This window comes from Triturus cristatus, chromosome 2_1, assembly GCF_964204655.1.
Source record: "Triturus cristatus chromosome 2_1, aTriCri1.1, whole genome shotgun sequence".
In the NCBI taxonomy this organism is placed as follows: domain Eukaryota; kingdom Metazoa; phylum Chordata; class Amphibia; order Caudata; family Salamandridae; genus Triturus; species Triturus cristatus.
In genome coordinates, this window is record NC_140581.1 from 237,556,120 (window position 1) to 237,569,792 (window position 13,673).

Below are 13,673 nucleotides of genomic sequence, written 5' to 3' on the forward strand. Positions count from 1 at the left end.
ACAGGCGCCGGCTGAGGAAACATACATGAAACACTCCAGGCGTGAGGAAAGACTGACTGAAGACCTAGCAGGCTGAGAAGATGTGCTCTAGACATTGTTGGCTCCCAAGCACACCAGAACATAGGAAACATAATTATGGGGAGAGGCAACAGAGCCCAGAGGGATGGGTAATCAGAGGGCAGGAGTGCCAGAGAACTTCCGGGTGGACTGCTGTTGGATCCGTCGGAACACGTGTGACGGAGGCATATAGCAAGAGGATCAGGACGTGGGCGGAGGCGGAGGCTAGGTGGCAATAATGCAGTGCAAATAATAAACAGCCTGTAGCGATTTAGAACAGAAAATAATAAACAAGGGGGTGTTAGCTTTGTGAAATCCAAACGGATGTGCAAAATGATCCGAATTACATGGCTGCAGTGAAAGTAACGCTTTGATATACGCTACTTTGTGCGTATGATGTCTAAGTAGCAGTATTATTGATATATTTTGTTATATATTTCAAATTGGCTGCTGTACAAATGGTATATAAATGGAAAATAAACAAAACATATTAAAAAAATAGTTTAAGATCGCACACAGATCCTACATGTTTTACTTTCTTTGTGAAGGCATTTGGGGTCCATTTTACAAAGCGTCCCGGGGACTCACAATGCATGTATACCCACTTCTTATGCCCCTATGGCACTGTGATATTATAGAATGCCACACAGATGCTTGTGCGGACCCATCTATAATAGGGATCGCACTAGCAAGATTATAAGGGGGTGCCTCTGCACCCACACTGTATGCCAGACAAGGGGCAGAGGCAGTTAGGAGGCATGCTGGCTGGGGGAGGTCCCTGGGACTCCCCAGGCACCATGCCTGCAGGTGGGTGCAGACACTCACAGCAGTCAGGAGGCACACAGGCTATGAGGTGTTCCGGGGACTCCCTAGGTACCACGCCAGCAGGTGGATGCGGTGACTCACAGCAGTCAGGAGGCACACTGGCTGGGGGAGGTCCCTGGGACTCACCAGCAGTCAGGAGGCACGCTGGCTGGGAATAGTCCCAGGGACTCCCCAGGCACCATGCCTGCAGGTGGGTGCAGACACTCACAGCAGTCAGGAGGCACACAGGCTATGAGGTGTTCCAGGGACTCCCTAGGTACCACGCCAGCAGGTGGATGCGGTGACTCACAGCAGTCAGGAGGCACACTGGCTGGGGGAGGTCCCTGGGACTCCCCAGCAGTCAGGAGGCACGCTGGCTGGGAATAGTCCCAGGGACTCCCCAGGCACCATGCCTGCAGGTGGGTGCAGACACTCACAGCAGTCAGGAGGCACACAGGCTATGAGGTGTTCCAGGGACTCCCTAGGTACCACGCCAGCAGGTGGATGCGGTGACTCACAGCAGTCAGGAGGCACACTGGCTGGGGGAGGTCCCTGGGACTCCCCAGCAGTCAGGAGGCACGCTGGCTGGGAATAGTCCCAGGGACTCCCCAGGCACCATGCCTGCAGGTGGGTGCAGACACTCACAGCAGTCAGGAGGCACACAGGCTGGTAATAGTCCCAGTGATTCCCCAGGCACCAAACCTGCAGGTGGGTGCAGACACTCACAGCAGTCAGGAGGCACACTGGCTCGGAGTGGTCTCAGGGACTCCCTAGGTTACATGCCTGCAGGTGGATGCAGTCACTCACAGTAGTTAGGAGGCACACTGGCTGGGAAAGGTCTCAGGGACTCCCCAGGACCCACGCCTGCAGGTGGATGCAGTCACTCACAGTAGTTAGGAGGCGCACTGGCTGGAAGGGGTCCCAGGGACTCCCCACGCACTATGACTGCAGTTGAATGCAGTCACTCACAGCAGTCAGGCGGCACGCTGGCTTGGAGAGGTCCCAGGGACACCTCAGGCACAGCCACTGCAGGTAAAAGCAGTAACTCACAGCAGTCAGGAGAAACACTGTTTGGGAGAGGTCCCAGGAACTCCACAGGCACCGCGCTTGCAGGTGGATGGAATCACTCACAGCAGTCCAGGCACACTGCCTGGGAGTGGTCCCAGGGACTCACCAGGCACCATGCCTGTAGGTGGATGCAGTTACTCACAGCAGTCAGGAGGCACACTGGCTGGGAACAGCCCCAGGGACAGCTCCTGCAGGTAAATGCAGTCACTCTCAGCAGTCAGGAGGCACACTGGCTGGGAAAGGTCCTAGGTGATTCCACAGGCAGCACAACGGCAGTTGGATGCATTCACTCACAGCAGTCAGGGCACACCGCCTGGGAGGAGTCCCAGGGACTCATCAGACACTATGCCTGAAGGTGGGTGCAGTCACTCACAGCAGTCAGGGCACACCGCCTGGGAGGAGTCCCAGGGACTCATCAGGCACTATGCCTGAAGGTGGGTGCAGTCACTCACAGCAGTCAGGGGCACACTGTCTTGGAGAGGTCCCAGGGACTCCCTAGTCATGGCTCCTGCAGTCTCTCACAGCAGGCAGGAGGCACACTGGCTGGGAACGGAACCCAGGGACTCCGCAGGCACCGCGCTTGCAGGTGGATGCAGTCACTCACAGCAGTCAGGGCACACCGCCTGGGAGGAGTCCCAGGGACTCAACAGGCACTATGCCTGAATGTGGGTGCAGTCACTCACAGCAGTCAGGGCACACCGCCTGGTAGGAGTCCCAGGGACTCATCAGGCACTATGCCTGAAGGTGGGTGCAGTCACTCACAGCAGTCAGGGCACACCACCTGAGAGAAGTCCCAGGGACTCATCAGGCACTATGCCTGAAGGTGGGTGCAGTCACCTGCAGAGTGTTCGGATGTCCTTTGAAATGCAGGTTGGATTGTGAAAGGTGGGCCTGCCGTTTGAAATAGCTGCTTACAATACAGGCGCAGTTTGGACCCGCACTGAGAGCAGCGCAGTCACAGTGTTCCGGAGCACTGTCCCGGCCTGTGCCCGGCACATCCAGCTGAGGCAGTACAGTGGACAGAACGGGACAAAGCGCTCTTTGCATAATACGGTCACAGGTCTGGCGAGTCCAGAAGATCATTGCTACTCTATTATTGCTATTAGCAGCACCACCATGTTTGTCCCATTCATCTTCAAACCACTTTGATTCATCCAAAAGGAGTTTTCTTTCAACCCCTCTTTATAGCAATCGACATGCACGTGAATCTGGTTTTCGTTGGCAGAGGAGTGATAATGCATGCTTCTACTGTTGATGACCGGGAAGGTGATTTGGTAAAACTGTTTAATAGGAGCAATGACACAAGTGGCGAGGCCTGAAACACCCCATTTGGACCCTTGGCTTCTGATGAAACAAAAGGGTCAAGATCAACACGTTGCGAGCATCTAACCAGGAAGGAGTCCGCTATATACTGGTTGCGTCCAACATGGCAGTCCTCGATCGAAGCCTACCGTAATGTGGACTACAGCCAATATATCCATGATGCAAAATTGATCACTGACGATAGGACAAGAATCTTGCATGCATTGATCATAATAAAAAATATAAACTCGCAATGCAGAGAGTAAGCTGGGAGTAGGCAGAAAGAAAAATATCACCCACTTTGTGGCTGAAATCTAAGGCTGCTTAGGCATCCCCACCCTTTCAAGGAAGGGACGCAGGAGATGTTCCACCAAGGAAAGTTTCCTTCATTCTTTCATGCCTTCTCTTTTCTATTTTTCTTTTAATCTTTCAATTTTTCTTTCGTTCCTTGCAACATTGTTTTCCGCTTGTTTTTTTCCTTCTTGCTTTGCATTTTAATTCATCCCTTCTTTTCTGCTCTCACTCCATTTGCCTCTTAAATTTTCTCTACTACTTACATCATTTCCGTTTGGAACAATGTTTGAATCCGATACCACCCCATGGCGGTGTCATGGTATCTTCTTTCTTGTGGTGTCATTAGGTTCAGCTTCTGTCTTCTTGACCTGCCAGTAGAGCCACAAAAAAGCAATGAAATCCGTCTACTGATACCCCCACTCTAGATGGTGCTTTACTACGCCCTTGATGGTAAGCTTTCAGGATTGCAAACAAAATGGCGGTACTTTACTTACTGTGGTCATTGACCAACCAAAGAGAATAAAGAAGAATGCATATAGCCAACTGCTGGAATAGTCCAGGATACAATGTGCTAAGAATCAGGGCGGGGAGGAACGTACTACGGGGATGCTTTTCAGTTGCAATACCTGAAAATGTGAGAAACTAAAAATGGAATTCATTTTGCAGCCACTGGGCACCTCCTTTAAGGCATTTATCTCTAGACACAATATTGTCGGGTTGCTCAGCAAGAAAACCGCCCTCCGCTGGAATATCAGTTGTGGGCCAGCAATAGACTGACTTTTAATTTAACTTCCTTTTTGGTGCAAATATGCTCAGTTAATCTAGGCCATGAAAATGGGACATGTTCATTGAATAACTAACTCCACGCATGCTGCTGTCCATCACTGAATTGTTTATAAAAGTGTTGGTGGCAACTGTCTGTCCATCATGTCATGATATCCCCAAGCTAGTTTGTTTGGAGCCCTGTGCTGGGGAGGTGGAGTGGGCTAGTCTCTACTCGGAAAATGCTGTTTTTTTCATCATTTTGCTCCACAGTTATCAACTTTTCACCAAGTGAGTCAGACCATATTGAGAGGTTCCACACTTTCATTGTAATATTGTTCATACTGAAGATCATTTCGCTTTCAGGAAAAGACTAAAAACATGGCTGTTTAGAACATAAGGACGAGGACTCTGTGCCAACTAATGCCTCTACTAAGGGTAGTATGCCGTATTAGCGCCGTGATATCCCTAGAGGATGATTGATGTGATTTAGAAAAACCTTAAATAAATAAATAAATATTAGTAGATCTGCCATGTGGTCCTACGTCCAGGCCATCTTTTAGCAAGCAGTGGAAAAACCAATTGTTCTGACTCTTTAACGCGCCCATGCCTGTAAACACAGGCATTCACAAATGCTGTTTACATTTGGTGCATGCACAAATGCTGTTTACATTTGGTGCATGCACAAATGCGGTTTACATTTGGTGCATGCACAAATGCGGTTTACATTTGGTGTATGCACAAATGCTGTTTACATTTGGTGCATGCACAAATGCTGTTTATCACATTAAAGAATGAGCTACCGTCTTCGCCAGTGCTGGGACAAATTAGGAAAAAACAAATTCTTTCTGTATAAGGAGTTAAATAAGTGAATGGAACAAACAGCACAGTGATTGTTTTTTTCCCAGATGTACATAGTCCCTCGTGCATTCGAGTGGAACCGCTCCGAGGAAGGGGGAATTATACATGAAATAGGTCTCGCATGACGTGAGAGAATAGTAGTCCATAAAAACTGGTATCACTACGTCGTGAAGACAGCTGCATTTTTATGCCAGACCTACTAAGGGTGCACGCTACACTGCAAGGAAAACGGACTGGTAGCAGACGATTGAGAAAGGGATGTATTTGGCACTCAATAACCTTTTAATTTTTCTGGTTTCATAAATGTGGGAGAAATTGCACGTACCAGGTTTCCTACATTTGTGATTATTCAAAAGGGCTCTACAAGGGTGTGGCCTAGTTCTTTTCCCACATCAAAAGTGTGGGGGCACAATGAAGATGAGCGATTTATTTGCTATTGTAGAACTCAGGTTATTGACCCGCTATTTGATAATTTGGCTATACCCTCAGGAGCCAGCCAGGTAGGAGGAGACCCCAAGCGTGTGTTTGATGATTGCAAATAGAGTGCCATCTTGGGTCTGTGTTGGTTGGTCATTTCCTGTCTGTCAAGAGACAAAATGTATCTGATGCAAGCTCGACAACTTGAAAGATTCCTCACTAGCCCAACCAAGTTGTATTGAGAGCACAGTTCCACCCAGTCTCTTTAGCACACGGAGTTTTTAACCTTAGACCTTTCACATTCTCTTAAAGTGGTTCCCAACTATTTAGATGATTTTGCCATCGGTGCAGCGCAAAGATAGCTCACCCTTTATACTTCACTGACACTTAAGAAACATGGTATGAAAGTGCACTTAGCACATGATCATGTATGGGTTTACAAATTAATATAAGTGTTACACTTGACATTATTAAAGAGTGCCTTCACTGTAGGATTTGAGTACTTACTCACATAAATGTATTGCCATATTTAAGAGTGATCAATAAAGAATCATCCTCATGTAGTAGAAAATGTACTCACCGCAGAGATAAAACGCGAGTGCTACTTCACGTGAATAACATTTAATGAAATTAAACTGTGATCAAACACTTTATCCTATATGTAGAATGCAATCCTACTAGAAACAACATTGAGTTTATATAACATGAGCATTAATATTCCATACATTTGATTTAAATGTAGTTCTCAGTCATACTTATAATTGAATATCTTGATGACGTATTGAATATTACATGGAGTATGACACCTAATGCATTAGAAATGTGTATTCATTTGTGTTTAAACGTGCACACTCATATAAAATGTGCACCTTTCAAAATTATTTTCTTAACTTGTCCAAAGTAGGCCTGCATTCAGGGCCGGACCGGGAACCCAAAGCAGCGCAGGCAATTTCTCGGACCAGCCCCTCGGGAAGCACTACCTGGCCCCTGGAGGCTGGAAACTCGTGCTTGCTGCTTCTGTTACTGGGGGCGATTTTGCTGCATAACTGGCCCCCAGTAACAAAACAAGCCCCCACTGATGCAAAACCGGCCCCTACCCTTCGAGCCTCCTGGGGAAATGCCCGATGCCTGGTACCGCCAGTCCGACCCTGCCTGAATTTCACCACACTGCATCAAGCTAATTTCATTTTTCTGCTAACTCGACATTTCTAGCAGGTGAAATTGACATGCATTGTTTGTTTCGGACTGATACATTGCTGTACTAGAGATAGGGGGAACAGGAGCCTGAGAAAAACACCTTGACAACAGTACACGGAGAGACAGAGCTCGAACTGAATGAACTATTGTCCAAAAGTTGCCATCTACGTGTGTCTGAAAGAATAAGGTCATTCCCATGTCCCTTGTGGGAGAAACCAGCAATCTTGCAGTCTGCAACGTGATGATTCGTAAGTTATAACGGACCCCAGATGGTGTGATCGAAGGGGGTGTCACCCAATGGACTTTACACGTTATAATGTACCATTCCCCTTGGATTTTTGAACAGTCCCCTACTCAGATCTCTTTCCTGGTGCTGATCAGACTCCTTGAAGATCCCTTTCTGATTCCTTCAGATTTTTTGCAGACACCTTCCATGATTCTTTGCTTCCTTGAGTCATTTCTAGCTTAATGGACTTTGAGAGGTCTTATGCCCAATGCTTTTGGGGATTTTTTTCTTAAGTGTGGCTTAGGCATACACTTATTCTTGAGCCGTAGAAGACCCTTGACTGAGCGTCTGAGATGCTAACGCTTTCTTACTTGATTTTTTTTTTGCTCTGACCTGACTTACTTTTTTGCGAGTTTCCCCAATTTGCTAGAAACACTTTTCCTGAACCATCCTATGGACTTTGAAATTCTAGATAACCAATGTACAGGAGAGAGAACCGTAGATTATTCTCTGAGCACCAGATTCTGATGCTGTTGTATTGCATCGTTGTCACAAAATTACTTGTATGTCTAATACTAATTCGCCTTAATTTCTTCAGGCGCCTAAGAGTTTCAGCTGTTATTCTGCATCTCCACAGTATGGTTTTAAGAGCCGTTTACTTGGATTTGATTATTAGTTTACAATAAACCTTTTAAACTTGGCTACAGATTCCTGGTCCTCTTTGTGTAGCCAAATGGGTTGCACTGTTAATTGAATATGATTGATTGTTAATGCTAACTCCCATCCCCTCTCAGACAGATAAAATGGTCCAGTGGTAAGCAAGTGGGCCCAGAAAATGCTGGATCACCATCAATCTACTGTTTCTCTCATTCTCAGGGGCATACACGCAGGGAAGATGGTTATAGCTACAAATAAACCCACCACCTTGTCAAGCGTAGTGTTGGAGAGCCGTAGCATGGTACACAGCGCAAGAGTTGGAATACAGGACAGAAAAAGATTAAAGAGGGCGAAAAAGACAGAAAGATGAGAAAAAATGATGAGAACTGGTGAGTGAGAATGTGCATAAATAAATTGGTATTAATGTACAATGCATAAATCAGATGTGCTGAATAATTCAAATCAATACAAGAAATTGAAATAACCAAAGTGAACTCTTAAATTTCATGATGCAAAATCCACCTGGGAGCAGGCATGGTCAGACTCGAGAACAGACAATCAATATAGCAGCTGGGCTTGAGGTGACTAAGGTTCCAGTTGTTTTAAGAAATCGTGCGTGATCCATGCTGTGCCTAATTGGTTAATTTGAATAGGAGCTTTGCTGCCTTAAGCCATCGCATGTAAGATCTGTGTTACCTCAGAAATAGCCCTGCTGTGTAAAGTAAAATTATGTTTATTCCGTGAAATGTAGGGTTCGCTTCTAGTGTGTAAAGGCCTAGAAGGTGTATGTGTAACTTGAGAGCTAGCTCTGCTACCGGAGCCTGTGAGAAAGCCTTAAAACCTCAGACCAATTTCAAACTCGGGGGGAGATGGGTATATGCACCCCTGGGTGCCATGCTGCAGCGCCACAGGAATCAACATATACCTCACTGATGAGGCCCAACTAGGCCAAAACCAGTCTATAGTTCCTGTGTTCCCTCCCAGAGGGGACCTGGGCAGACAGTTCAGGCTGGACTGTGGCTATTGGAGCCGGACCATGGCTGATCCGCAAGTTACTGGTCTCTATCTGAAGTGTCACAGCGGGAGACAAACAATTGGCTAGAATAAGGGCCCAAGGTGACTGCCAGTGGCCGAGACTTTTGAGGCCATTTTACCCAACACCTTCATGGTTTCCATATATTTGTGGAGGCCTTATCACAAGCTGTGAATTGATGAAAACGTTCTGGCATGGTAATATGTTCTAATATCAGCAGACCTGTCAAAGGCCCTGTTTACAAGCTTCCCAATAGTCCTGATTAAGCAAGGAGTGTAGCAGGATGTAGCTTCAGGGGGTGTCTGGGTGTTCCACCCCCTTAATAAATATATTTTCTGATAAATAGTTGGATACAGGTCCTTTCAGTTGGGTTTGGTGAAGTGTCTGTCAGATTTCACCAGGACTTTTTACATACAAAGAGACAAAAACGCACACACGGCCTCTCTATCTCTGTTTTGAAAGTCCTAAAAAATGTTGGTTACTTTACAAAATAGTGTGATTTCTCTCACCTAGTACCCCTACCAATTTCCATCCCTCTCCCTTTTCATTCCCTTTAAGACCCTGCCGTGCGCCCCGCTTGTGGTATAATATATTCTAACATTATATTGTTGGGAAATCTAAAACTTACCTCCACCCTCAATCTTACTGACCAAGCTACGCCCCTGCATTTGGGGGGTTTTCCCGCACACCTTTCGTTAGTCAAAAACTGTCAGAATATATCTGGTAAAAGCTCTTCCGAATGAGTGAAAATGTGCGTAGAGTGATGATAAATTACCAAATTGCGCCATTATTCCCGGTTCTGTGGCCCTGCACTTGTTAAAATAGAGTCACGCCTCACCCAACCAGGAGTCACCACACCCTGCGGTGATGGTAAATCTGGGAACAACGTAATTAGGACTTTAAATTGTGAAAAGGAAAGGACGCCTTTAGATTTGGAAGACGACGTCTACTCCCCAGGCCTAACAGAAAGCGCTGTAGGCCGTGCAGGGGGAGGGAAAGCGCTATGTGTAAATACTACTTTCACCACCTTGGCTCATGCCTTAATGTATTTGCTGGGAGCACCAGACTACATTTAAGTGCAACACTAATGGTGTGTTGATGAGGTCATGGACATGTTTTACATGTTCTTCCTTACTCAACGCAGCAAATCCCTTAAACGTGCCGTGCAATTACGAACAGCACATTAGCGTGGCTCACTCCCAAACGAGCGAGCCTGAAAGGTTTGTCTGCTGCTAATGCTCAGGCGCCCTTCCGGGTTTGCAGCTGGAAAGGCAAGAGGCGCACCTTCTGGCACGAGCTATTCATCACATGCATCTGGATATTGTCAAGTCAACAAGACTGAAATGGCTTCAACGTTCAGAAAAGGAAATATGGACCGAAATGGAAGAAATACTTTATGTAAAAATCAATACTGAGTGGTGGGAAATGGCCCACCGGGGTATAGGTTCCGAAAACTGCAATACGTAGTTAGAACGATAAAGACAAAAAAAATAACTAAATAGAGCAGAGTGAGCTAACGTACTCTGCACAGAGAAGGCAAATATTGAGTGTTTACTGGAATGTCTTGATGTAAGTGTGTTAGTTGTGCGGTCAACAGTGGCACTGAGAAACTGCAGAGGCCCACAGAGAAGTGAGCTTGCCAATTATGCCCACAGAAGTGGCACCTGCAATATCACCTTCTCATTGGCTCCGGCTCCCGCTCCCAGCTACCGACTGAATATTAGCCAACCAAATGTTGCATTCTGGGATTTGTAGTTACACTTCCTCGGCTAAGTCTGTTAGCTATCACGCGTAGACATTTGTCAACTACGGGAGCTATAATGCATTGAGAGGGAACACCGACCCCATTCACTTAATTTGGAGAGAGTTGACGTGTCTTAACAAAGGGTCTTTTGGGCCACTCTCCCCAGGGTGTTGCAGAGGATCTGCCCAAATAAACATACACAAGGTCTTTCTGCTCTCGGAAATTAAACAAATCCCTTCTTCTTTCGTTCCAGCCAGCCCTCCCGTTCCAAAAATACCGCGCAACTCGATCCAGACCGTCTCCCTCCAGTTTTCAGCTATAAATACATGATTTTACAACAAGGCCTAAAAAGCCATGGGATAAAGAGGCCGCTACCCGCTAATTGGAGGAGAGGCGTCTGCCAGGGCGTTAGAGTTTCCAGGCACACATTGACACCCGCCGCCACCGTGTCAAACAAGCCTGTGACAGAGGCACCGCAGAGAGCGCTCCCGCTTCTCTCCACGCGCTAGTTAAATACCTCAGACATGGAAATAACCGGACACCCCTGTGCTGCTGAATGAATCACTGGCAGAGGAGGGCCCGCGCCGCGGTGAATGAGGTGTCACTGCATTTTACACCAGTGAGTGGGCTCTCGGTGCAGGGAACGCAGGGCAGCGAAGTTATTGAAAACACCCACAACAAATCTGGTGGGGGCAAGTTACACTTGACTACACCCAAAGGAAGGGGAGGGGGGAGATCTTTCCAACGGGAAAGTAAGTCATGAATGGTACAGGCTTCTCTGCCGGAAAGTAGGCATCTGAAACCAGCCTTCTTTACACAACAGACGTCCTACCCAAGTGCAGAGAGGATTTGTGATAACCCCTACACGTGCTGCCAGTCCTCCTTCAAGACAATAGAAATGTCCATGGCGAGACTCGGAAACCCAAACTTGTCATGGAAAACGCAAACTTAAAAGTACGGAATGCACATGGAGTCAGTGAGACATAGATGGAACCTCCCCGCTACGGCGTTTGAGACCATAGCTAGTGGTAGACGTAGCGCTAAAGAAGTTCTACAATACAGGAGGTGAGGCGCTGAGTAACTGGCTGATGCAAACCACTCAGCTGGGATAGGTCTGTAAGGTGAGTTTGTCAGGTGACAACTATTCCAGGCGTCCATTAACAAATCAGTGCATTTTGTGTCTTGTAATCTTAGTTTAATTAATTTCAACCATTTAGATTAACTCGCGGGGGGGGGGGGGGGGGAGAGACTCTAACAGGAAATCCCAGGCGTGAAAATGCTGTGTGTGCTGGTGACATGAAGTAAAGTCTTGATGATTTTAATGAGCGAGTGAAGTATTACAATTAGCCATCAGAGGTGATGAAACGGCGTAATTATCCTCCTCAGGAGGTCGCGATATCAAGGTCTGCTTTTTGTATAGCGCTTCATGCAGTTTCTAGGCGTCCCAAATACCAGATGGTATTGTTTTGAAACTGAAACATTCTCGCGAGGGCAAAACAGCGAACCCCCAAATAAAGTAAAACACACGCCAACACTTTCCATCCAAAGAATGGAGAGGGTGATATACTCGCTAACGGAGTAAGGAGTATTAACACAACTTCTAACAACAAACACAATGAAATCGCCATTAAGGGGACAAGCACGCTGAAATACCCAAAGAAAGACAAAATACTCACTTTTCACCAAGAGTGAGACAATGACATCAATCCTGGCTGGGGCAACATTGAAATCGCCCCTCACAAAAGGCGCTAAAAAGTTCTCTCGGAGTGAAAGAAACATTGATGCTTGCTCACCTGCATCCTGTGATGCCCGGTCCTTGCAGTGCACGCGCGCCTCCACCGTCTCCTCCTGCCCAGCACGGCACGCCTTGTCCAGGGGTCCGTACAGTGTTTATTCCGTCTCCCTTCCTCCCTGCACGTTTGATGCTCAGTTTGTTTTTCCCCGCCAGCCCCAGGCTGCGGTCGGGGTTGGAAAAGCGCTCACTGGCTGGTCCCCAGCCCTTCCCCTCACTCTCGTCCCAGGATCCTAGCTTCCCTCCCACGCGCCGGCATCTGCAACAGCCCGGGGTCACGCGGCAGCGGTCTCGCGCTGCTCCCCCAGAGCCCTCCCTCCCCCAGTGGGAGCCGGCAGCAGCGCCGCTTCCTCTGTCTGCAGCGCCTCCGCTCGCGCACTAGCCCGGCACTCGAGATGGCTGCCCCCGTTACTGCATCAAAGTACTGGCCTGCTGTGGCCGGGCTTCCCCAGGAAGCAACGCCAGGGCACGGTGCGTGCATTGTGCTCCTACGGACATGAAATGGCGACGAACTTTCTTTAAGTGGCAGGAAGAACTTTTTGTACGTACTATACATGACCGTTTTCAAACACCTCAAAGGGTTATTTCGCTGAGCTGTCTGCGCGCCTATGCGCTACTGGTGGTAACGAGGGCTGACTTTACAGCTGGTGGTGCCCGGTGTCACAATATTCCGCCCCCTCCCATTACATCCTTCTCCACGGATTCCCTTAGTACCACCCTCCAACAGTCCCCTCATCTCTCCACATCTCCCCTCTCACATGCATTTCATTTTGTTCTATAGCGCTACTCATACCAGTGGAAGGTGTCCAAGCACACTACATTCAAAGAATTATACCTGTGTAAATCGGTCTATAGGAAATGTTACATAATCAATCAATCAGGGAATTGTTAAGCGTACTACTCACCCCTGAGGGTCTCAAGGCTTTGGGGGGGGGGGGGGGGAGGGGGTGTGAAGGGCTGGGATGGGGGGAGGGGGGTGGAGGGCTGAGTGTAAGCAGCTCCTGTCAGTCGAAGAGTCATGTCTTGAGGGTCTTCCTGAAGATGTGCAGAGAGGGTGCGCGTCTGATTTATTTATTTACTTATTTGATGCCGTTTTATATAGCGCAAACTTTACCCAAAGGTGTCGGAGCGCTTTACAAAACAACCACGTAAGTTATAAAAGGTACCCAACACAAGATAGACTAAACTTCTAAGCAGTTACATATATACAGTTACAGGTACATAAGATAGGCTGAACACGCTAAAAAGTTACATATATGCAGTTACAACGCTAACAAGTTGCATATTTATATTGTAAAAAATATAAAAACATAAAAGGTGTCAGCGTTAGGTTAGAACAGGAGTAAAATACATATTTACAAAGTTGACCTCAATTGAGTACTAGGTAAATTACAAAAGGTACACATGATAGACAAAACACGCTAACAAATGACATATATACAGTTACAGGTACACAAGA

General features: G+C 47.3%; 1 protein-coding gene across 1 annotated transcript in view; it reads right to left on the reverse strand.

The window, feature by feature from the left end:
* Positions 1 to 12,509, reverse strand: part of PDZD2 (PDZ domain containing 2) — a 1,178,280-nt gene extending 1,165,771 nt beyond the window's left edge. Inside the window, exon 1 of the mRNA XM_085630570.1 lies at positions 12,216 to 12,509. The gene's annotated coding sequence lies outside the window, so the exon portion shown is untranslated. The remainder of the gene's footprint in view (positions 1 to 12,215) is intronic.
* Between the last annotated feature and the right edge of the window lie 1,164 nt (positions 12,510 to 13,673).